Source organism: Pseudophryne corroboree, chromosome 8 (assembly GCF_028390025.1).
Source record: "Pseudophryne corroboree isolate aPseCor3 chromosome 8, aPseCor3.hap2, whole genome shotgun sequence".
Classification (NCBI taxonomy): Eukaryota; Metazoa; Chordata; class Amphibia; order Anura; family Myobatrachidae; genus Pseudophryne; species Pseudophryne corroboree.
In genome coordinates, this window is record NC_086451.1 from 179,221,925 (window position 1) to 179,242,889 (window position 20,965).

The 20,965-nt window shown below is 46.5% G+C and overlaps 10 non-coding genes across 10 annotated transcripts; all 10 read right to left on the reverse strand.

Moving 5' to 3' along the window:
• Positions 1-13,223: 13,223 nt before the first annotated feature.
• Positions 13,224-13,386, reverse strand: LOC134952933 (U1 spliceosomal RNA). The gene has a single exon (XR_010185305.1). It is a non-coding gene; the product is annotated as a U1 spliceosomal RNA (small nuclear RNA).
• A 152-nt stretch (positions 13,387-13,538) lies between these two features.
• LOC134950600 (U1 spliceosomal RNA) lies at positions 13,539-13,702 on the reverse strand. Its single transcript, XR_010183491.1, has one exon. It is a non-coding gene; the product is annotated as a U1 spliceosomal RNA (small nuclear RNA).
• A 2,619-nt stretch (positions 13,703-16,321) lies between these two features.
• Positions 16,322-16,484, reverse strand: LOC134952955 (U1 spliceosomal RNA). Its single transcript, XR_010185319.1, has one exon. It is a non-coding gene; the product is annotated as a U1 spliceosomal RNA (small nuclear RNA).
• A 152-nt stretch (positions 16,485-16,636) lies between these two features.
• On the reverse strand, positions 16,637-16,800 carry LOC134951004 (U1 spliceosomal RNA). Its single transcript, XR_010183822.1, has one exon. It is a non-coding gene; the product is annotated as a U1 spliceosomal RNA (small nuclear RNA).
• Positions 16,801-17,471: 671 nt separating this feature from the next.
• On the reverse strand, positions 17,472-17,634 carry LOC134953629 (U1 spliceosomal RNA). The gene has a single exon (XR_010185690.1). It is a non-coding gene; the product is annotated as a U1 spliceosomal RNA (small nuclear RNA).
• Positions 17,635-17,786: 152 nt separating this feature from the next.
• On the reverse strand, positions 17,787-17,950 carry LOC134951793 (U1 spliceosomal RNA). Its single transcript, XR_010184467.1, has one exon. It is a non-coding gene; the product is annotated as a U1 spliceosomal RNA (small nuclear RNA).
• A 671-nt stretch (positions 17,951-18,621) lies between these two features.
• On the reverse strand, positions 18,622-18,784 carry LOC134952573 (U1 spliceosomal RNA). Its single transcript, XR_010185067.1, has one exon. It is a non-coding gene; the product is annotated as a U1 spliceosomal RNA (small nuclear RNA).
• Positions 18,785-18,936: 152 nt separating this feature from the next.
• LOC134951443 (U1 spliceosomal RNA) lies at positions 18,937-19,100 on the reverse strand. The gene has a single exon (XR_010184182.1). It is a non-coding gene; the product is annotated as a U1 spliceosomal RNA (small nuclear RNA).
• Positions 19,101-19,770: 670 nt separating this feature from the next.
• Positions 19,771-19,933, reverse strand: LOC134952305 (U1 spliceosomal RNA). The gene has a single exon (XR_010184860.1). It is a non-coding gene; the product is annotated as a U1 spliceosomal RNA (small nuclear RNA).
• A 152-nt stretch (positions 19,934-20,085) lies between these two features.
• LOC134950838 (U1 spliceosomal RNA) lies at positions 20,086-20,250 on the reverse strand. Its single transcript, XR_010183687.1, has one exon. It is a non-coding gene; the product is annotated as a U1 spliceosomal RNA (small nuclear RNA).
• Positions 20,251-20,965: the final 715 nt, after the last annotated feature.

Genomic DNA, 20,965 nt, shown 5'->3' on the forward strand with positions numbered 1-20,965 from the left:
GCTGGGCACTGTAATAGCTCCAGAGCTGCTCTGTAAGGCAACTAAAAGGGTGTGGGCCCTGCAGCACTACCTGTAGTTCGCATTGTGCGTTGGAAGGCACAAAGTAAGCAGACAGGAGAAGTCAGAATAATGGAGATAAGAAGTAGACGCAAAATAAGACTCCACAGAGCAGTTATCAGGTGTCTTTATCAATTGTTGCATTTAAAAAATCAAGCAATTAGGGAACACAATGTTGCAACAATGTAACCCTATTTGCAAAATAGTACTAAATAAGTTTGTCGATGTAAGACATTTGCAAAGGCGCATCCAAAACACGCTGGAAAATGCAACTGAATCTGTTTTTGGAGGCTAGAATAGGAAATGAGCATCGGTCCTACAAGTACTTGAAGCTCTTCTCCCATCTCCCTTTTCTGAAAAGCCATTTAATATATGGTTCCCAGATAGGGGACATATCAGATATTGCCTTTCAAAAGCAGCAAATATCATACCACTTCTATTGCCATCAAAGATAAACATTGATTGTTTTCAGATATTGGTTTGAAAAAGCAGTCTTTATTGACATAAAGAAGCAAAAAAACATACATAAACATTACACACATAAGTACCGTTTTGCAGCACAGCCAAAACACAATACAAATGCTGTCGGTATAGTACAGTTCAAGAACTACAGCACAGGCCAGCCTACACTATAAATCATGAACTGCACTATACATTTAAACAATACAATAATACAACAGTTAATAAGGCTATGTGTGTGGAGTGTAAGAGGGTGAGGGAATCACAAGCCCGAAGCTTTATTGAAAGACAGACACATATAAAGGGAGGATTAATAAATACAAAGATATCCTTTACTATAGAATGTAGTCCAATCCGGTCTTTCAACTCTTCCACAACTGAAAAACGGATAGTGTTCCCAAGCCTTCCATCCTGGAATATCTTCAGTCTCTCGCCAATGAAGAAAACAATCCCTCCAGCAGACTCTTCAACCACGATACAAGATCACAGCCAAAAGGGCGAGAAGCAACTACACCTGCATTTAACCAAAATGGCTAAAACTTAGTGAAGGAAAGTGCAGTGCACCAAAACATAAGCTGACACAATCATGGAGAATGCGCCAGCATATATGCTCTTCTATCTATATTTTGCAAACCTGCTCTTGTCCCCTCCAGCTGCTCCATGTAGATTTGACGCCTGGCAAGGTGCATAACCCACTGACAAGCAGGCACACTCCTGCATGAGTTTTCACTCTCACTAGCTGGATGATACACATTCATTTGCATGTGCTCCACCTCCGACACACCGCCCACCCAACCACCCAGTCACCAGAGCCACCCACAAGCCAACTGGCTCCGTGATTTAATTTGCACAGTGCAGTCATCCAGGCAGCATGTCCTTCTCAATGGAATAATCTCTGGTTCCATGGAATCTTCCGCATTGGAATGCTGCGGAACAAAAATGATTTAAACATTCAGCTTGCTAGCATTCAATGTACCTGCGGCTTGGCTCTAGCACATGGGTCTTCATCCTGTGGCCCTCCAGCTGCTGTGAAACTACACATCCCAGCATGCCCTGCCACAGTTTTGCTATTAAGGTATGCTAAAACTGAGGCAGGGCATGCTGGTATATGTAGTTCCACAGCAGCTGGAGGGTCGCAGGTTGAAGACCCATATTCTAGCATGCCTGTTCTATGATGCATGTTCCGTGATGTCACAATCAGCTTGGAATGGGGTGTCTAGCATGCATTTGCTGACAGCCACTTGAGGGAGACACACATCAGGAGATGCAGCATATCGGAGGTCTTCGATGCCTTTCCAGCAAATGCACACCACCAGCTGCTGGTTTGGACACAAAACAATGCCCACAATTGAAGGCTCAAAATGCCCAACTACAGGATTAATGTAAGTATTGAATTTAGGAATGAATTTAGAAGTAGGAAATTAAGTTAGTTCACAAGTACATTCAAATTCAGATCTAAAGTCTAGGTAGGCCTCACGTCCTGGCAGCCCCCAGCATTTAAAAATGCCTTGATTAGAGGTAGGGAATTAAATGTAGATAAGAAGTAGACACAAAATAAGACTCCACAGAGCAATTATCAGGTGTCTTTATCAATTGTTGCATTTAAAAAAATCAAGCAATTAGGGAACACAATGTTGCGACAATGTAACCCTATTTGCAAAATAGTACTAAATAAGTTTGTCGATGTAAGACATTTGCAAAGGCGCAAACAAAACACGCTGGAAAATGCAACTGAATCTGTTTTTGGAGGTTAGAATAGATGCAGGATCAAGTAGCTCAATGGGTAGGGTATTTGATTAGAATTCAACAGGTTATAGGTTTGAATCCTGGGTATGATAGTTTGAGGTGTTATTTAATAAAGTATGTTTATATACTAGTCACACATGGCTTACTTGTACAAATGGCATGTCACCAGTTAGTGCTGACTGCTGATATGCCATTTGCACAAACACGCCATGTGTGACTGTATATGCATTTAAGGAGGGCACCCCGGCAATACCACAAACCATTGAGTGTCAAGTATACTAGATATATCTTCATATCTCATGTGCTTTCTCTGAAACCAATCTTGTTATGCCCCTTCCCCACAAGGCATGCGCCTTTTGTCCATATTGCAAAAATGGGGAGGGGGGGGGGGGCATATAATTATCTGTCACAGGGCACCAAAAAGTCTAGTTATGGCTCTGGTATGCATTATGTAATCTGGCAGACCATATCTCCAACACTGGCTGGTTGGAATAGAAATCCGGTTATCTATGTGAGCAAATGACCATCAACGATTTACTCTCAAACACTAGAAAATGGACAAAAATGGTCCCCTAAACAAATTGGTTAAATTTTGGGTTTAACCAATTTGTGTAATGACCATTTTTGACCACTTTTCTAGTGTTTGGGAGCAAATGGTTAATTGACATTTGCTCCTATACATTACCAGATTTTCATTCCATCCATCCAGACTGGATAGATAGCCTGACAGATAATTGTGTAGTGTACGCCCAGGATAACTGTCAGTTGTGCTTTCTTTTATGACGGCACATAAATGGGTGGGCAGATCCAGAGCAAGCACTGCCCACTCATGCATAGTTGTCAACTGATGTGAAGTTCCAGGGGGCAATCTCAGTTATAAAGAAAAGTATCTGGAAATTGTCCCTAGTTTAAAAAAAAAATTAAAAAAAATTGATCAACTCCATTTATTTAGTATGATATCCCAGGTGATAGGATGCCGGCAGTCAGAACAACATACTTTATTAAATAACACATCTCAAACTACCATACCCAGGATTCAAACCTATAACCTGTTGAATTCTAATCAAACACCCTACCTATTGAGCTATTTGATCCTGCATAAAAATTGTGAACATTATATGAAGCTATTGGTACTTTGAAAAAAAAAGTATCAGCATTACAACGCAGCAGATCCATGCAGTTTGCAGCCACACACTACATGTATCTGCTCAGCCACAATGCTGATTATTTCTTCACAAAGTACAAGGTGAGCTCCAAACAGAATTCTCTAGCTTAGAATTATGCCAAACCTAGAAGTCGGGCCCCCCACCCTGGGATCCCCCAGAGGGAGGCCTGCACCGTCATGCGGCAGGCTTGTCCGTTTTGGAAGCAGGCTGATGGGCAGCCCAGGCTTGCTTCAGTCTGGGCTTGGCAGGTCTGGAAGCATGAGCTTGCTTTGGGTATGCCTGACCTTGGGTACGCTTTACCTTGAGGATGAAAGGGCCAAGGGAAAGTACTTTTAGCCTTCTGCATGGTAGGAGTCATACTAGGTAGGCAAGCTATTTTAGCAGTAGCCAGATCAGCTACAATCTTATTGAGGTCTTCTCCAAAGAGAGTGTCTCCCTTGAAAGGAAGCACCTCCAGGGTTTTCTTGGAATCCATATCCACCGACCAGGATCTCAACCAGCTGTATAAAGTATTACCTTGGAACTGGCTCTCCACTCCCCATTATCTGGTTATCATGGCTTCCTCCGCCAGTGTCCAGACTCGCTTGCTGAAGCTCGGCCACTTCTTCCTAGCAGCAGGCTCCTGGATCACTGGGCAGCAGAGGTGCTTGGGAGCCGGAAGGGGGCGGAGCAATCAGGCAGGCAGTTGCAGTGCTGCACAGCTATCTGTGGTGTGAGAAGAAGCAGGGGCACCCCACCGCTGGCAGTGCTGCAGCTAGCGGTGGTGGCAGCGGCGAGGCTGCTGGGCTGGGTCTTTAAAAAGGTGGAAAGAAGGGTGTTACGGCATGGAATGTACAAACTGCGAGACCCTGCTGGTAGCGCCTTTGTCTATTTAGTAGGAAGGGCACGTAACAGCCGGAGGGCAATGGAGGAAGCCCCTTTAGGGCTGGAGACCGGCGGCAACTGACTCCGTTGTCTCTGGCAGTTCCGCCCCTGGACTAGAGGAATGGTCAAGAACATGGCAACATTTAATGCCAAAAAATGCAAAATCATACACGTCTCAAAAATACAAAGGCTAACTATAATATTAAGGGCATTATAATGGCAAGAGGAAAGCTATCTAAGTATTACTATTTCAGGTGAGCAATGTAACAAAGCAATAGGAAAGGCAAGTCAGATGCTTGTTTGCATAGGTAAAGAACCAGTAGCAGAAAAAAGTAATACAGGTTGAGTATCCCATATCCAAATATTCCGAAATACGGAATATTCCGAAATACGGACTTTTTTGAGTGAGACTGAGATAGTGAAACCTTTGTTTTTTGATGGCTCAGTGTACACAAACTTTGTTTAATACTCAAAGTTATTAAAAATATTGTATTAAATGAACTTCAGACTGTGTGTATAAGGTGTATATGACACATAAATGAATTCTGTGAATGTACACACACTTTGTTTAATGCACAAAGTTATAAAAAATATTGGCTAAAATGACCTTCAGGCTGTGTGTATATGGTATATATGAAACATAAATGCATTCTGTGCTTAGATTTAGGTCCCATCACCATAATATCTCGTTATGGTATGCAATTATTCCAAAATACAGAAAAATCCGATATCCAAAATTCCTCTGGTCCCAAGCATTTTGGATAAGGGATACTCAACCTGTAATGCCACTGTATAGGTCCTTGGTACAGCCACATTTAGAATCCTGTGTTCAGTTCCAGAAGCCATATCTCAAGCGCCTTGAGTCCTGTTGGAGAAAGAGCACTATATAAATAAATAGTATCAAAATTTGTTTCACGGCACCCCTAGGCCAAAGTTTTTTTTATTGAGAAATTCAGAAAAAAATATAAAATTAAGTAAATTGTGTTTATAGCATGTCATCCTCAGGTTCAGTTATGTTGTGAGGGAATGGTTTTGCCAATTTAATAAAGTATAAATAATTTTAATTGGTCCTGGACCACCAAACTATGCTACCAGTGCAAGAACCCCAGTTTGGAAACTACTGCCATAAAATAAACCTTTTTTGTTTTTTTTAAACTACATGTAATACACCTTAGATATCAGTTCCTAAAAGGTTTTAAACCCTTGCATACAGTAAACTACACATATTTAAAAATCCTACACCGGGCACAAGTGCTCACGGGCCAATTTCATGGCAGTCTCGGATAGGAGGGCATTGTGGATTCACCAAGGGAATGCTGATGCTGACTCCAAGAAGCCTCTTCAAGATCGCAGGAGCAGAGTCCTCTGCTTCTGCCAAATCCACTGCATGACGCTGGGGCTCTCTTGCAGGAGCCCACACCAGTGGGGGGCACCAGGGGCGGAACTACTGGCAGGGCAGGCAGTGCATTGCACTGGGGCCCCGCCGCACTCAAGGGCCCACAGCCGCCGGCATTACAATGAGTCACAATGACTCATTGTATCATGCCGCAGCCGCACACCAGCGCTCCCGTCGGGTCTGCGTCCTGCGACTCCCGCCGCCCGCCCGTCGTAACGAACAGATCAGGCCAGGGCACTACGGGCAGCAGCCGCAGCACCAGACACGCTGCCACCTCTGTAACACACGAAGAGGGAGGAGGGTCGCTTGGAGATGAGAGGAGCAGCGGCACGGGGGGGAGGAGGAGGAGGAGGGAGGTGAAGGAAGGAGCCGCAGCAGCGCTTTGTTACTGGTGGAGGCGCTGCTGCTGCCCCTCTGCTTCACTATAGGCTGTCTTCCGAGAACAGCCTATAGTGAAGCAGAGGGGCAGCAGCAGCAGCGCCTCCACCAATAACACAGCGCTGCTGCGGCTCCCTCCTCCACCTCCCTCCTCCTCCTTCTCTACTGCCCGGGAATCGTCAAGCTGCACGAGGAGCCTGAGCCAGCGGAGAGGGTAAGTATAATTCTTCTTTCTTTCTTTCTTTCTTTCTTTCTTTCTTTCTTTCTTTCTTTCTTTCTTTCTTTCTTCTCTTTCTTTCTTTGTTGGGACTGCCTGCCGCTATGTGTAAAAAGGGGGAATCTGCCTGCCGCTATGTGTAAAAAGGGGGAATCTGCCTGCCGCTATGTGTAAAAAGGGGGAATCTGCCTGCCGCTATGTGTAAAAAGGGGGAATCTGCCTGCAGCTATGTGTAAAAGGGGGGAATCTGCCTGCAGCTATGTGTTAAAAGGGGGAATCTGCCTGCAGCTATGTGTAAAAAGGGGGACTGCCTGCCGCAATGTGTAAAAAGGGGGAATCTGCCTGCCGCTATGTGTAAAAAGGGGGAATCTGCCTGCAGCTATGTGTAAAAAGGGGGACTGCCTGCCGCAATGTGTAAAAAGGGGGAATCTGCCTGCCGCAATGTGTAAAAAGGGGGAAGCTGCTTGCCGCAATGTGTAAAAAGGGGGAATCTGCTTGCCGCAATGTGTAACAAGGGGGAATCTGCCTGCCGTAATGTGTAACAAGGGGGATGCTGTCTGCCGTAATGTGTAACAAGGGCACGCTGTCTGCCATAATGTGTAACAAGGGCAAGCTGTCTGCTGTAATGTGTAACAAGGGCAAGCTGTCTGCTGTAATGTGTAAAAAGTGTACGATGTCTGCCATTATGTGTAACAAGGGCAGGCTGACTGCTGTTATGTGAAAAAAGTGTACGCTGTCTGCCGCTATGTTTAACAAGGGCAGGCTGTCTGCCGTTATGTGTAAAAAGTGTACGCTGTCTGCCGCTATGTTTAACAAGGGCAGGCTGTCTGCCGTTATGTGAAAAAAATGTACGCTGTCTGCCGCTATGTGTAACAAGGGCACACTGTCTGCCGTTGTGTAAAAAAGGGGGATGCTGTCTGCCGTAATGTGTAAAAAGGGGACGCTGTCTGCTGTAATGTGTAAAAAGAGGACGCTGTCTGCTGTAATGTGTAAAAAGAGGAATCTGTCCGCCGTAAGGTGTAAAAGGGTCTCTACCTGGTGTAGTGGTGCTACTGTGCGGCGTAATTTGAATAATGGAGACTACTGTGCACCGTTTTATGAATTGGTATTATTTTTTGGCCACACCCCTTAACCACGAAGCCACGCCACTATGTTTTTTTGCGCGCACCTACGGCGCGCACTGCCCCTGTTTTGCATGCAGGGGTGGGGCTCCAATGCCGTTTCTTGCACACACTGCTAAAATGTCTAGTTACGGCACTGTTGCTAGGTATCCACTTCCCTGAGCAGGCCCCCCTCACCAGATCCTCTCCAGGGGTGAGGGGGTGGACTTGGATGGGATGGGATGGGGGGGGGGCCCAAGCCATTTTGTCGCACATGGGCCCACTGCTCGCTAGTTCAGCCACTGGGGGGCACGTCTAAAACTCTTCAGTCAGTTCTGGATTCATTCGGACCTGGACTCGTGGGTTTTACAAATAGTGTCCCAAGGGTACAAACTGGGGTTTCAAGAAGTTCCCCCTCACCGATTGTTCAAATCAGCCTTAGTCAGCAGGGAGAAGGTTTTTATTCAAGCCTCTTCGTGGTCCCGAAGCCGGACGGCTCAGTCAGACCAATCTTAAATCTGAAATCCCTTAATTTCTACCTAAAGAAATTCAATTTCAAGATGGAATCTCTCAGGGTAGTGATCTCCAGTCCGGGGGATAAAGGAGATTTCATGGTTTTGGTAGACATAAAGGATGCCTACTTACATGTTCCCTTTTAGCCACTGCATCAAGCTACCTGAGGTTTGCAATTCAGGATTGTCATTACCAATTTCAGACGTTGCCGTTTGGTCTGTCCACGGCTCCGAGGATTTTCACCAGGGTGATGGCGGAAATGATGGTTCTCCTTCGCAAGCAAGGAGTCACAATTATCCCGTACTTGGATGATCTCCTGATAAAGGCGAGATCCCGGTACCAGTTGGTGCAAAACATCTACTCTCCCTGACAGTTCTTTAACAACATGGTTGGCTCCTAAACTTGCCAAAATCGCAGTTGGTCCTAATGACGCGGTTGTTGTTTTTGGGAGTGATACTGGACACAGAAGAGGTTTTCTTCTAGTGGAATGGCTCTGGAGATCCAGAGTCTGGTCAAACAAATTCTGAAACCAGCAAGAGTGTTAATCCATCAATGCATTCGGTTGCTGGGGAAGATGGTTGCGGCCTACGAGGCCATTCAGTTTGGCAGGCTCCATGCCAGAGTGTTCCAGTGGGACCTGTTGGACAAGTGGTCCGGATCCCACCTACACATGCACCGGAGGATAATCCTGTCTTCCAAGACCAGAATCTCACTCCATTGGTGGCTGCACAGTTCTCACCACCTAGAGGGGCGATGGTTTGGGATCCAGGACGGGATCCTAGGGACCACGGATGCAAACCTCCGAGGCTGGGGAGCAGTCACACAGGGGGAAAACATCCAAGGAAGATGGTCAAGTCAGGAAAGTTGTCTCCACATAAATGTTCTGGAGTTAAGGGCCATTTAATAACTGCAGACACAGTACGCACTGGGACGGGTGCCCAGCATCCTCTACGGAATAAGAGAAAAGGATTTACCAGTAGGTATTAAAATCCTATTTTCTCTAACGTCCTAGAGGATGCTGGGGACTCAGTAAGGACCATGGGGATAGACGGGCTCCGCAGGAGACATGGGCACTTTAAGAAAGACTTTAGTTCTGGGTGTGCACTGGCTCCTCCCTCTATGCCCCTCCTCCAGACCTCAGTTTGATACTGTGCCCAGTGGAGACTGGGTGCTTTTCAGGAGCTCTCCTGAGCTTTCTGACAGAAAGTATTTTGTTAGGTTTTTAATTTTCAGGGAGCACTGCTGGCAACAGACTCCCTCATCGAGGGACTGAGGGGAGAGAAGCAGCCCTACTCTCTGAGTTGCAAGGTCCTGCTTCTTACGCTACTGGACACCATTAGCTCCAGAGGGATTGGTACGCAGGATCTCACCCTCGCCGTCCGTCCCAGAGCCGCGCCGCCGTCCCCCTCGCAGAGCCGGAAGATAGAAGCCGGGTGAGTATGAGAAGAAAAGAAGACTTCAGAGGCGGCAGAAGACTTCATGATCTTCACTGAGGTAACGCACAGCACTGCAGCTGTGTGCCTTTGCTCCCATACACCTCACATACTCCGGTCACTGTAAGGGTGCAGGGCGCAGGGGGGGCGCCCTGGGCAGCAATATAAACCTCTTTCGCAAAAATATAACATATATACAGCTGGGCACTGTATAAATGTATGAGCCCCCACCAATTTTACAGTTTAAGCGGGACAGAAGCCCGCCTCCGAGGGGGCGGGGCTTCTCCCTCAGCACTCACCAGCGCCATTTTTTCTCCACAGCACCGCTGAGAGGAAGCTCCCCGGACTCTACCCTGCTTATACCACGTTAGACAAGAGGGTTGAAAAGAGGGGGGGGGGGGGCACATAATTCGCAAATTACATACAGCAGCACTACTGGGCAAACATTAAGTTACTGTTTTATTCCTGGGTTATATAGCGCTGGGGTGTGTGCTGGCATACTCCCTCTCTGTCTCTCCAAAGGGCCTTGTGGGGAAACTGTCTTCAGAAAAAGCATTCCCTGTGTGTGTGGTGTGTCGGTACACGTGTGTCGACATGTCTGAGGAAGAAGGCTATATTAGAGAGGAGCGGGAGCAAATGAATGTGGTTTCTCTGCCGACAGCTGATTGGATGGATATGTGGAATGTTTTAAATGCTAGTGTAAACTCATTGCACAAAAGATTAGACAAGGCAGAAGCTTTGGGACAGTCAGGGTCTCAACCCATGCCTGATCCTATGTTGCAGGGACTGTCAGGGTCTCATAAGCGCCCACTATCCCAGTTTGTTGACACAGATACCGACACGGATTCTGACTCCAGTGTCGATTACGATGATGCAAAGTTACAGCCAAAATTGGCAAAATCCATTCGATTTATGATTATGGCAATAAAAGATGTTTTGCACATCACAGAGTAACCCCCTGTCGCTGACAAGAGGGTACATATGTACAAGGGAAAGAAGCTTGAGGTAACCTTTCCCCCCTCACACGAGCTGAACGAGTTATGTAAAAAAGCTTGGAAATCTCCAGATAAAAGACTGCAGATTTCCAAAAGGAATCTTATGGCGTATCCTTTCCCATCAACGGATAGGTTACGATGGGAATCCTCCCCTAGGGTGGACAAAGCATTAACACGCTTATCCAAGAAGGTAGCCCTCCCGTCCCAGGATACGGCTACCCTCAAAGAGTGTGCTGACCGCAAACAGGAGATTACCCTGAAGTCCATTTATACACATTCAGGTACCTTACTCAGACCGGCAATTGCGTCGACCTGGGTGTGTAGTGCTGTAGCGGCATGGACAAATGCCTTATCTGAGGGGATGGATAGCCTAGACAAGGATACTATTTTATTGACCCTGGGGCATATAAGAGATGCTGTCCTATATATGTGTGTATGCAAACTACCGGTGGTGCTGCAGGGCCCACACCCTTTTACTTGTCTTGTAGAGCCCAGCTGCTGCAAGAAATCAGCTTGAATGCTTCAGGGGCTTGGGCATGGCCAACATGAGCCCCACACCGAAGGAGGGTGGGGGTGTTTAATGCAAACTTGGGGTTATCCAAGCGCCGCAAAAGACCGCCATGCCCCGCATGCCCCTTTTCTCTTTTCATATACAGATGAGGGTTCCAGCCAACTTTGGCCCACTGCTTGGATGACATCACTGAATGCAAATCCGTCTGCTGCAGACCTTCCCCCAGGAATGCTTGCAATAGTTGTTGCATATGGTTTAATGTCTGAGGGTGCTTCAGTATTAGGCAGCCTTCCGCCCTCCCATGTTCATCTGAAAAGATGTGGTCTCCCTGCAGTTGTTGTCCCCAGACGAGAGTTCCCTTGTGCTTCCTCAGTTAAATCTCCTTAACTTGACGAGGGTGTGCCCGAGCAGCCGCCCTCCCCAGCCCTTTCCCAACACATACTTATCTTGCATATGAGATCTCTTGATCATGAAGATAGTTCTCACAGGTTGAGGTTCATCCTGGCCCCGCTCCCCGCTGGAGAGCGCTGATGGGGACAGCAGCGGGGCTTCAGCAGCAGGGTGAGTATGTGTGGCCAGAGACCTCCCTTCCCATGTGCAGGCCTGCAGAGTGTGCCGCGCAGGATGGGGCATGTGACACTCTCCCTCCCTGGGGCTCTTCCAGATGTAGCTCCTCAGCAGTATTTTTCCCGGGCTGCGCGGCGCTCTCCCCGACTGGCATCCGCCCTGGAACACTGCCTTCCTCAACGCAACATCAGCAGGGGGCCCGGGCCTCATCACCTTCCCAGGTCTTTCTCATGTATGTATCATGTATGTGAGTGTGATATATATCTATCTATCTATCTATCTATCTATCTATCTATCGTATGTGTGTGTATATATGTATCTATCATGTATGTATGTATGTATCTATCTTGTATGTATGTGTTCTATCTATCTATCTATCTATCTATCGTGTGTGTGATATATGTATGTATCTATCATGTATGTGTTATATGTATGTATCACACCTTCCTCTATACATATACATACATACATACATACATACATACACACACCTATATCTGTACGTACACTGACATACACACACCAACATCTATGCATAAACACGCTGACCCCTAAACGTACACCAACGTACCCACATGTGAATCTATACATACATGTGCTGACACCTGGACATACACTGATGTACCCACACCTAACATCTATACATACACATGCTAACAACTGGACGTATACAGACGTACCCACATTTGCATCCATGCATATATAGATGTAGGTGTGTGTACGTCAGTGTACGTCCAGGTGTCAATGCGTGTGTGTATAGATGCAGGTGTGGGTACGTCTGTGTATGTCCAGGTGTCAGAATGTGTATGTATAGATGCAGGTGTGGGAACGTCAGTGTAGGTTCAGGTGTCAGCGCGTGTATGTATAGATGCAGGTGCTTGTATGTCCAGATGTCAGTGCATGTATGTATAGATGCAAGTGTGGGTACGTCGGTGTATGTCCATTTGTCAGCGCGTGTATATATAGATGCAGGTGCTTGTATGTTGGTGTATGTCCAGGTGTCAGCATGTGTATGTATAGATGCAGGTGTGGGAATGTTGGTGTATGTCCAGGTGTCAGGGCGTGTATGTATGGATATTAGGTGTGGGTACATCAGTGTATGCCCAGGTGTTAGCGCATGTATGTATAGATGCATGGTATCTCCTATGCAAAATAAGTATGACTTGGGATAGAGCTGGGGAGGGCCGCTGCTCAGGCACATCTCTGTCAAGTAAAGGAGATTCAACTGAGGCAGCACAAGGGAACTCTCATCTGGGGACAACAACTGCAGGGAGAACACATATTTTCAGATGAACATGGGAGGGCAGAAGGCTGCCTAATACTGAAGCACCCCCAAACAACAAACCAAATGCAACAACTAGTGCAAGCATTCCTGGGGGAAGGCCTGCAGCAGATGGATTTGCATATGGTGATGTCATCCAAGCAGTGGGTCAAAGTTGGCTTCAACCCTCGTCTGCATATGAAAAGAGAAAAGGGGCGTGCAGGGCATGGCGGCCTTTTGCGGCACTTGTATGACCCCTAGTTCGCATTAAACACCTCCACCCTCCTTCGGTGTGGGGCTATGCCCCAGCCCCTGAAGCATTCAAGCTGATTTCTTGCAGCAGCTGGGCACTGTAACAGCTCCAGAGCTGCTCTGTAAGGCAAGTAAAAGGGTGTGGGCCCTGCAGCACTACCTGTAGTTTGCATTGTGCGTTGGAAGGCACAAAGTAAGCAGACGGGAGAAGTCAGGATAGTGCGCAAGGGCATAGAAGGGAGCAACTCAAGAAAAGAGAAGTGGAAACAGACAGCAAACTAGGCTGGAGAGAGACCTGAGACAAAGAGATCTGAATTATACGAGAGCCGACCAGGGGAAACACAAATTATGCAGTCAAGTGTCCAACATTTGGGGAAACCGCAGGAGCAGCACACCCAGAGTGCAATGGGTGAGCCTTGCCCTGGGAGAAGCACCTTCATGATCATAGTATCTCACCTGGCAGGTAAGTAGGAGTTGGGCTAGAGCTGGGGAGGGTCGCTGCTCGGGCACCCCCCTGTCAAGTGAAGGAGATCCAACTGAGGCAGCACATGGAAACTCTCGAAAGAAGAACAAGGCTAGAGGAAGATCTGAGACAAATAAATCTGACTTTTACCAGAGCTGACCAGAGGAAAGCACAAACACAGTCCCCCACTACCACAAATAATGCAGTCGAGTTTCCCACATTTGGGGAAATCACAGGGGTCAGCATACCCAGAATGCAATGAATGAACCTCACCCTGGGAGAACAATCTTCATGACCATGGTATTTCCTATGCAAAATAAGTATGATTTGGGATAGGGCTGGGGAGGGCCGCTGCTCAGGCACATCTCTGTCAAGAATTTATAAAGTCTATACATATATATAACCAAATGTCAATATATATATATAGAACCCAGCGCTCCTATCAAAACGTATCTATTTCACCAATTTGTTGCTTATTTAATCTTTATACATCTATTAATTTTCACCATATATTATAAAATGCTGCTCCCATAGGTAGTACTGTTCTACCAATAATAAACCAAATTTTAAAGATAATCACACTTGTTATCAAGGGAGCGCAAAAAATAAAATGTACAAGCTCTTTATTTTTAAAAAATATATATAGACAGAAGAAACCCACATTCAATAAAATACAATGGAGTCAACATATATAGGCACCACTATCCATATCTAAATGTAATCAGGATCTATTTCATATTGCCCTTGATGACAACGGAATGTTTATTAAAGTGTCCAAAAAATCCTCCTGGATACAGCTGTTGTAATTTAATCGTTACTTTCCAATTGTAATTGATACATTAAATTCCTTCTTGTGGATGAACAGCAACAGTTGTAACCAACGCCTCTTATTTACTGCAGTTAAAGTTCATATGTAACTCATGTGAGTAATGAAAGAAAACAGGGGGAGAGCGCTGTGATGGTTGGTGAAACACAGCGGTATGCTACGACCCCCGTTAACCGTGGCTGGATCTTATTGGCACTCGCGGTCGGGATATTTCTCCCTGCCGTGGGGTAGAGACCTCCTTTTGCTCGGTCTCAAATTGCTTTTTCCCCTTCACCGCTGTCTTTACATCAGACGTCCGCCGTGATGTAGCTCGTTCATGAACGGGCTTATATCTCAGCAATCAGAGTGTCCGGTAATCACCTTTCTTACGCGTTTCTCCGCTGTTATCCAAGAGCGGTTTCGTCAGAGGATACATCAGCAGCCTAGCAGGCTCTTTTTAAAATGCACCGGACCAATAGCATTACTAATTAGTTGATTGGATACATACATGTACTAATTGGATGCATACATGTAATGACCCACATATGGAACAACTTTCTAATTGCAATTGCACATATAAAGGCATTTCATAATATAAAAATAAGCAACATGGTGATTAAAAATAATAATAAAATAAGCAACAAGGTGGTTTAAAAAATAACAGAAAATATATAATCTATATACAGATTAACCTATAATCTTTCAATCAATACCTCATATCTATAATCACATATACATAATTCAGAGACTCAGCACTAAGGATCCCCATTTACTTATATAAAACCTTTTAGGGTAACATAAATCCATGCCACTACTAAAGCAGTTCTTGTGGCGCAGGGGAAACATCAAATGCACTCTATGCAGCTAGTCCCATGTTCGAATCCAACCCGCTCAGCTTAACATCCATATTATTTATTTACTTTTAATGGGATCATTCTATCAATTCATTTTTACCTTTAATTTTTGTTAATATTATTTCTATATTTCATTATTTTAACCCCTGGAATAATTACATTGCTGTTTAAACAACAAAAAGAAATGAAGAAAAAATAAATATTAAACAGACAATTTAAGGATTCGAAGATTTAAATATTTAAAGATTTTAAAATTTAAAACAGGGAGGGGGGGGAGGGGGGCCTTTTGGGAGAAGGAGGGGAAAAAAAAATAGAAAAAAAAAATATATATATAGAACCAAGAGAAAGTGTAAAAAGAGGATGGAGGAAGAAATCTGATGTTCATCATTACTAGTGGATTTTACTAAAGAACTTTAAAGGAACACACACAACAGGATTATACAGTTTCATCCTAAGAGGAAAGCTGTTTCCAAAATAGCTACTTCTAATAATTTTGTTTATTTATTAAACATACAATAAATGGATATTCAATAAATAATATATTAGGTAAATCAATAGATAAAATCTTCAGAGACTGCCAATGTTGTTCAGTTCGATACTCTCATTCAGACCATCAGGTGTAAGGGTACCCAAAGAAAAAATCCAAAATGCCTCCCTTGTCAAGTAAAGGAGATTCAACTGAGGCAGCACAAGGGAACTCTCATCTGGGGACAACAACTGCAGGGAGAACACATATTTTCAGATGAACATGGGAGGGCAGAAGGCTGCCTAATACTGAAGCACCCCCAAACAACAAACCAAATGCAACAACTAGTGCAAGCATTCCTGGGGGAAGGCCTGCAGCAGATGGATTTGCATATGGTGATGTCATCCAAGCAGTGGGTCAAAGTTGGCTTCAACCCTCGTCTGCATATGAAAAGAGAAAAGGGGCGTGCAGGGCATGGCGGCCTTTTGCGGCGCTTGGATGACCCCTAGTTCGCATTAAACACCTCCACCCTACTTCGGTGTGGGGCTCATGTTGGCTATGCCCCAGCCCCTGAAGCATTCAAGCTGATTACTTGCAGCAGCTGGGCACTGTAATAGCTCCAGAGCTGCTCTGTAAGGCAACTAAAAGGGTGTGGGCCCTGCAGCACTACCTGTAGTTCGCATTGTGCGTTGGAAGGCACAAAGTAAGCAGACGGGAGAAGTCAAGATAGTGCGCAAGGGCATAGAAGGTAGTGGCTCAAGAAAAGAGAAGTGTAAACAGACAGCAAACTAGGCTGGAGAGAGACATGAGACAAAGAGATCTGAATTATACGAGAGCCGACCAGGGGAAACACAAATTATGCAGTCAAGTTTCCCACATTTGGGGATATCGCAGGAGCAGCACACCCAGAGTGCAATTGGTGAGCCTTGCCCTGGGAGAAGCACCTTCATGATCATAGTATCTCACCTGGCAGGTAAGTAGGAGTTGGGCTAGAGCTGGGGAGGGTCGCTGCTCGGGCACCCCCCTGTCAAGTGAAGGAGATCCAACTGAGGCAGCACAAGGGAACTCTCGAAAGAAGAACAAGGCTAGAGGAAGATCTGAGACAAAGAAATCTGACTTTTACCAGAGCTGACCAGAGGAAAGCACAAACACAGTCCCCCACTACCACAAATAATGCTGTCAAGTTTACCACATTTGGGGAAATCACAGGGGTCAGCATACCCAGAATGCAATGAATGAACCTCACCCTGGGAGAACAATCTTCATGACCATGGTATCTCCTATGCAAAATAAGTATGATTTGGGATAGGGCTGGAGAGGGCCGCTGCTCAGGCACATCTCTGTCAAGTAAAGGAGATTCAACTGAGGCAGCACAAGGGAACTCTCATCTGGGGACAACAACTGCAGGAGGTACACATATTTTCAGATGAACATGGGAGGGCAGAAGGCTGCCTAATACTGAAGCACCCCCAAACAACAAACCAAATGCAACAACTAGTGCAAGCATTCCTGGGGGAAGGCCTGCAGCAGATGGATTTGCATATGGTGATGTCATCCAAGCAGTGGGTCAAAGTTGGCTTCAACCCTCGTCTGCATATGAAAAGATAAAATTGGCATGCAGGGCATGGCGGCCTTTTGCGGTGCTTGGATGACCCCTAGTTCGCATTAAACACCTCCACCCTCCTTCGGTGTGGGGCTCATGATGGCTATGCCCCAGCCCCTGAAGCATTCAAGCTGATTTCTTGCAGCAGCTGGGCACTGTAACAGCTCCAGAGCTGCTCTGTAAGGCAAGTAAAAGGGTGTGGGCCCTGCAGCACTACCTGTAGTTTGCATTGTGCGTTGGAAGGCACAAAGTAAGCAGACGGGAGAAGTCAGGATAGTGCGCAAGGGCATAGTAGGGAGCAACTCAAGAAAAGAGAAGTGGAAACAGACTGCAAATTAGGCTGGAGAGAGACCTGAGACAAAGAGATCTGAATTATACGAGAGCCGACCAGGTGAAACACAAATTATGCAATCAAGTGTCCAACATTTGGGGAAACCGCAGGAGTAGCACACCCAGAGTGCAATCGGTGAGCCTTGCCCTGGGAGAAGCACCTTCATGATCATAGTATCTCACCTGGCAGGTAAGTAGGAGCTGGGCTAGAGCTGGGGAGGGTCGCTGCTCGGGCACCCCCCTGTTAAGTGAAGGAGATCCAACTGAGGCAGCACAAGGGAACTCTCGAAAGAAGAACAAGGCTAGAGGAAGATCTGAGACAAAGAAATCTGACTTTTACCAGAGCTGACCAGAGGAAAGCACAAACACAGTCTCTCACTACCACAAATAATGCAGTCCAGTTTCCCACATTTGGGGAAATCACAGGGGTCAGCATACCCAGAATGCAATGAATGAACCTCACCCTGGGAAAACAATCTTCATGACCATGGTATCTCCTATGCAAAATAAGTATGATTTGGGATAGAGCTGGGGAGGGCCGCTGCTCAGGCACATCTCTGTCAAGTAAAGGAGATTCAACTGAGGCAGCACAAGGGAACTCTCATCTGGGGACAACAACTGCAGGGAGAACACATATTTTCAGATGAACATGGGAGGGCAGAAGGCTGCCTAATACTGAAGCACCCCCAAACAACAAACCAAATGCAACAACTAGTGCAAGCATTCCTGGGGGAAGGCCTGCAGCAGATGGATTTGCATATGGTGATGTCATCCAAGCAGTGGGTCAAAGTTGGCTTCAACCCTCGTCTGCATATGAAAAGAAAAAAGGGATGTGCAGGGAATGGCGGCCTTTTGCGGCGCTTGGATGACCCCTAATTCGCATTAAACATCTCCACCCTCCTTCGGTGTGGGGCTCATGTTGGCTATGCCCCAGCCCCTGAAGCATTCAAGCTGATTTCTTGCAGCAGCTGGGCACTGTAACAGCTCCAGAGCTGCTCTGTAAAGCATGTAAAAGGGTGTGGGCCCTGCAGCACTACCTGTAGTTTGCATTGTGCGATGGAAGGCACAAAGTAAGCAGACAGGAGAGGTCAGAATAGTGCGCAAGGGCATAGAAGGGAGCGGCTCAAGAAAAGAGAAGTGGAAACAGACAGCAAACTAGGCTGGAGAGAGACCTGAGACAAAGAGATCTGAATTATACGAGAGCCGACCAGGGGAAACACAAATTATGCAGTCAAGTTTCCCACATTTGGGGAAATCACAGGGGCAGCACACCCAGAGTGCAATGGGTGAGCCTTGCCCTGGGAGAAGCACCTACATGATCATAGTATCTCACCTGGCAGGTAAGTAGGAGCTGGGCTAGAGCTGGGGAGGGTCGCAGCTCGGGCACCCCCCTGTCAAGTGAAGGAGATCCAACTGAGTCAGCACAAGGGAACTCTCGAAAGAAGAACAAGGCTAGAGGAAGATCTGAGACAAAGAAATCTGACTTTTACCAGAGCTGACCAGAGGAAAGCACAAACACAGTCCCCCACTACCACAAATAATGCAGCCAAGTTTCCCACATTTGGGGAAATCACAGGGGTCAGCATACCCAGAATGCAATGAATGAACCTCAACCTGGGAGAACAATCTTCATGACCATGGTATCTCCTATGCAAAATAAGTATGATTTGGGATAGAGCTGGGGAGGGCCGCTGCTCAGGCACATCTCTGTCAAGTAAAGGAGATTCAACTGAGGCAGCACAAGGGAACTCTCATCTGGGGACAACAACTGCAGGGAGAACACATATTTTCAGATGAACATGGGAGGGCAGAAGGCTGCCTAATACTGAAGCACCCCCAAACAACAAACCAAATGCAACAACTAGTGCAAGCATTCCTGGGGGAAGGCCTGCAGCAGATGGATTTGCATATGGTGATGTCATCCAAGCAGTGGGTCAAAGTTGGCTTCAACCCTCGTCTGCATATGAAAAGAAAAAAGGGATGTGCAGGGCATGGCGGCCTTTTGCGGCGCTTGGATGACCCCTAATTCACATTAAACACCTCCACCCTCCTTCGGTGTGGGGCTCATGTTGGCTATGCCCCAGCCCCTGAAGCATTCAAGCTGATTTCTTGCAGCAGCTGGGCACTGTAACAGCTCCAGAGCTGCTCTGTAAAGCATGTAAAAGGGTGTGGGCCCTGCAGCACTACCTGTAGTTTGCATTGACGTTGGAAGGCATAAAGTAAGCAGACAGGAGAGGTCATAATAGTGCGCAAGGGCATAGAAGGGAGCGGCTCAAGAAAAGAGAAGTGGAAACAGACAGCAAACTAGGCTGGAGAGAGACCTGAGACAAAGAGATCTGAATTATACGAGAGCCGACCAGGGGAAACACAAATTATGCAGTCAAGTTTCCCACATTTGGGGAAATCGCAAGAGCAGCACACCCAGAGTGCAATGGGTGAGCCTTGCCCTGGGAGAAGCACCTTCATGATCATAGTATCTCACCTGGCAGGTAAGTAGGAGTTGGGCTAGAGCTGGGTAGGGTCGCTGCTCGGGCACTTCCCTGTCAAGTGAAGGAGATCCAACTGAGTCAGCACAAGGGAACTCTCGAAAGAAGAACAAGGCTAGAGGAAGATCTGAGACAAATAAATCTGACTTTTACCAGAGCTGACCAGAGGAAAGCACAAACACAGTCCCCCACTACCACAAATAATGCAGTCAAGTTTCCCACATTTGGGGAAATCACAGGGGTCAGCATACCCAGAATGCAATGAATGAACCTCACCCTGGGAGAACAATCTTCATGACCATTGGTATCTCCTATGCAAAATAAGTATGATTTAGGATAGGGCTGGGGAGGGCCGCTGCTCAGGCACATCTCTGTCAAGTAAAGAAGATTCAACTGAGGCAGCACAAGGGAACTCTCATCTGGGGACAACAACTGCAGGGAGAACACATATTTTCAGATGAACATGGGAGGGCAGAAGGCTGCCTAATACTGAAGCACCCCCAAACAACAAACCAAATGCAACAACTAGTGCAAGCATTCCTGGGGGAAGGCCTGCAGCAGATGGATTTGCATATGGTGATGTCATCCAAGCAGTGGGTCAAAGTTGGCTTCAACCCTCGTCTGCATATGAAAAGAGAAAAGGGGCGTGCAGGGCATGGCGGCCTTTTGCGGTGCTTGGATGACCCCTAGTTCGCATTAAACACCTCCACCCTCCTTCGGTGTGGGGCTCATGTTGGCTATGCCCCAGCCCCTGAAGCATTCAAGCTGATTTCTTGCAGAAGCTGGGCACTGTAACAGCTCCAGAGCTGCTCTGTATGGCAAGTAAAAGGGTGTGGGCCCTGCAGCACTACCTGTAGTTCGCATTGTGCGTTGGAAGGCACAAAGTAAGCAGATGGGAGAAGTCAGGATAGTGCGCTAGGGCATAGAAGGGAGCGGCTCAAGAAAAGAGAAGTGGAAACAGACAGCAAACTAGGCTGGAGAGCTCTTCTGTCTATATTTTGCAAACCTGCTCTTGTCCTCTCCAGCTGCTCCATGTAGATTTG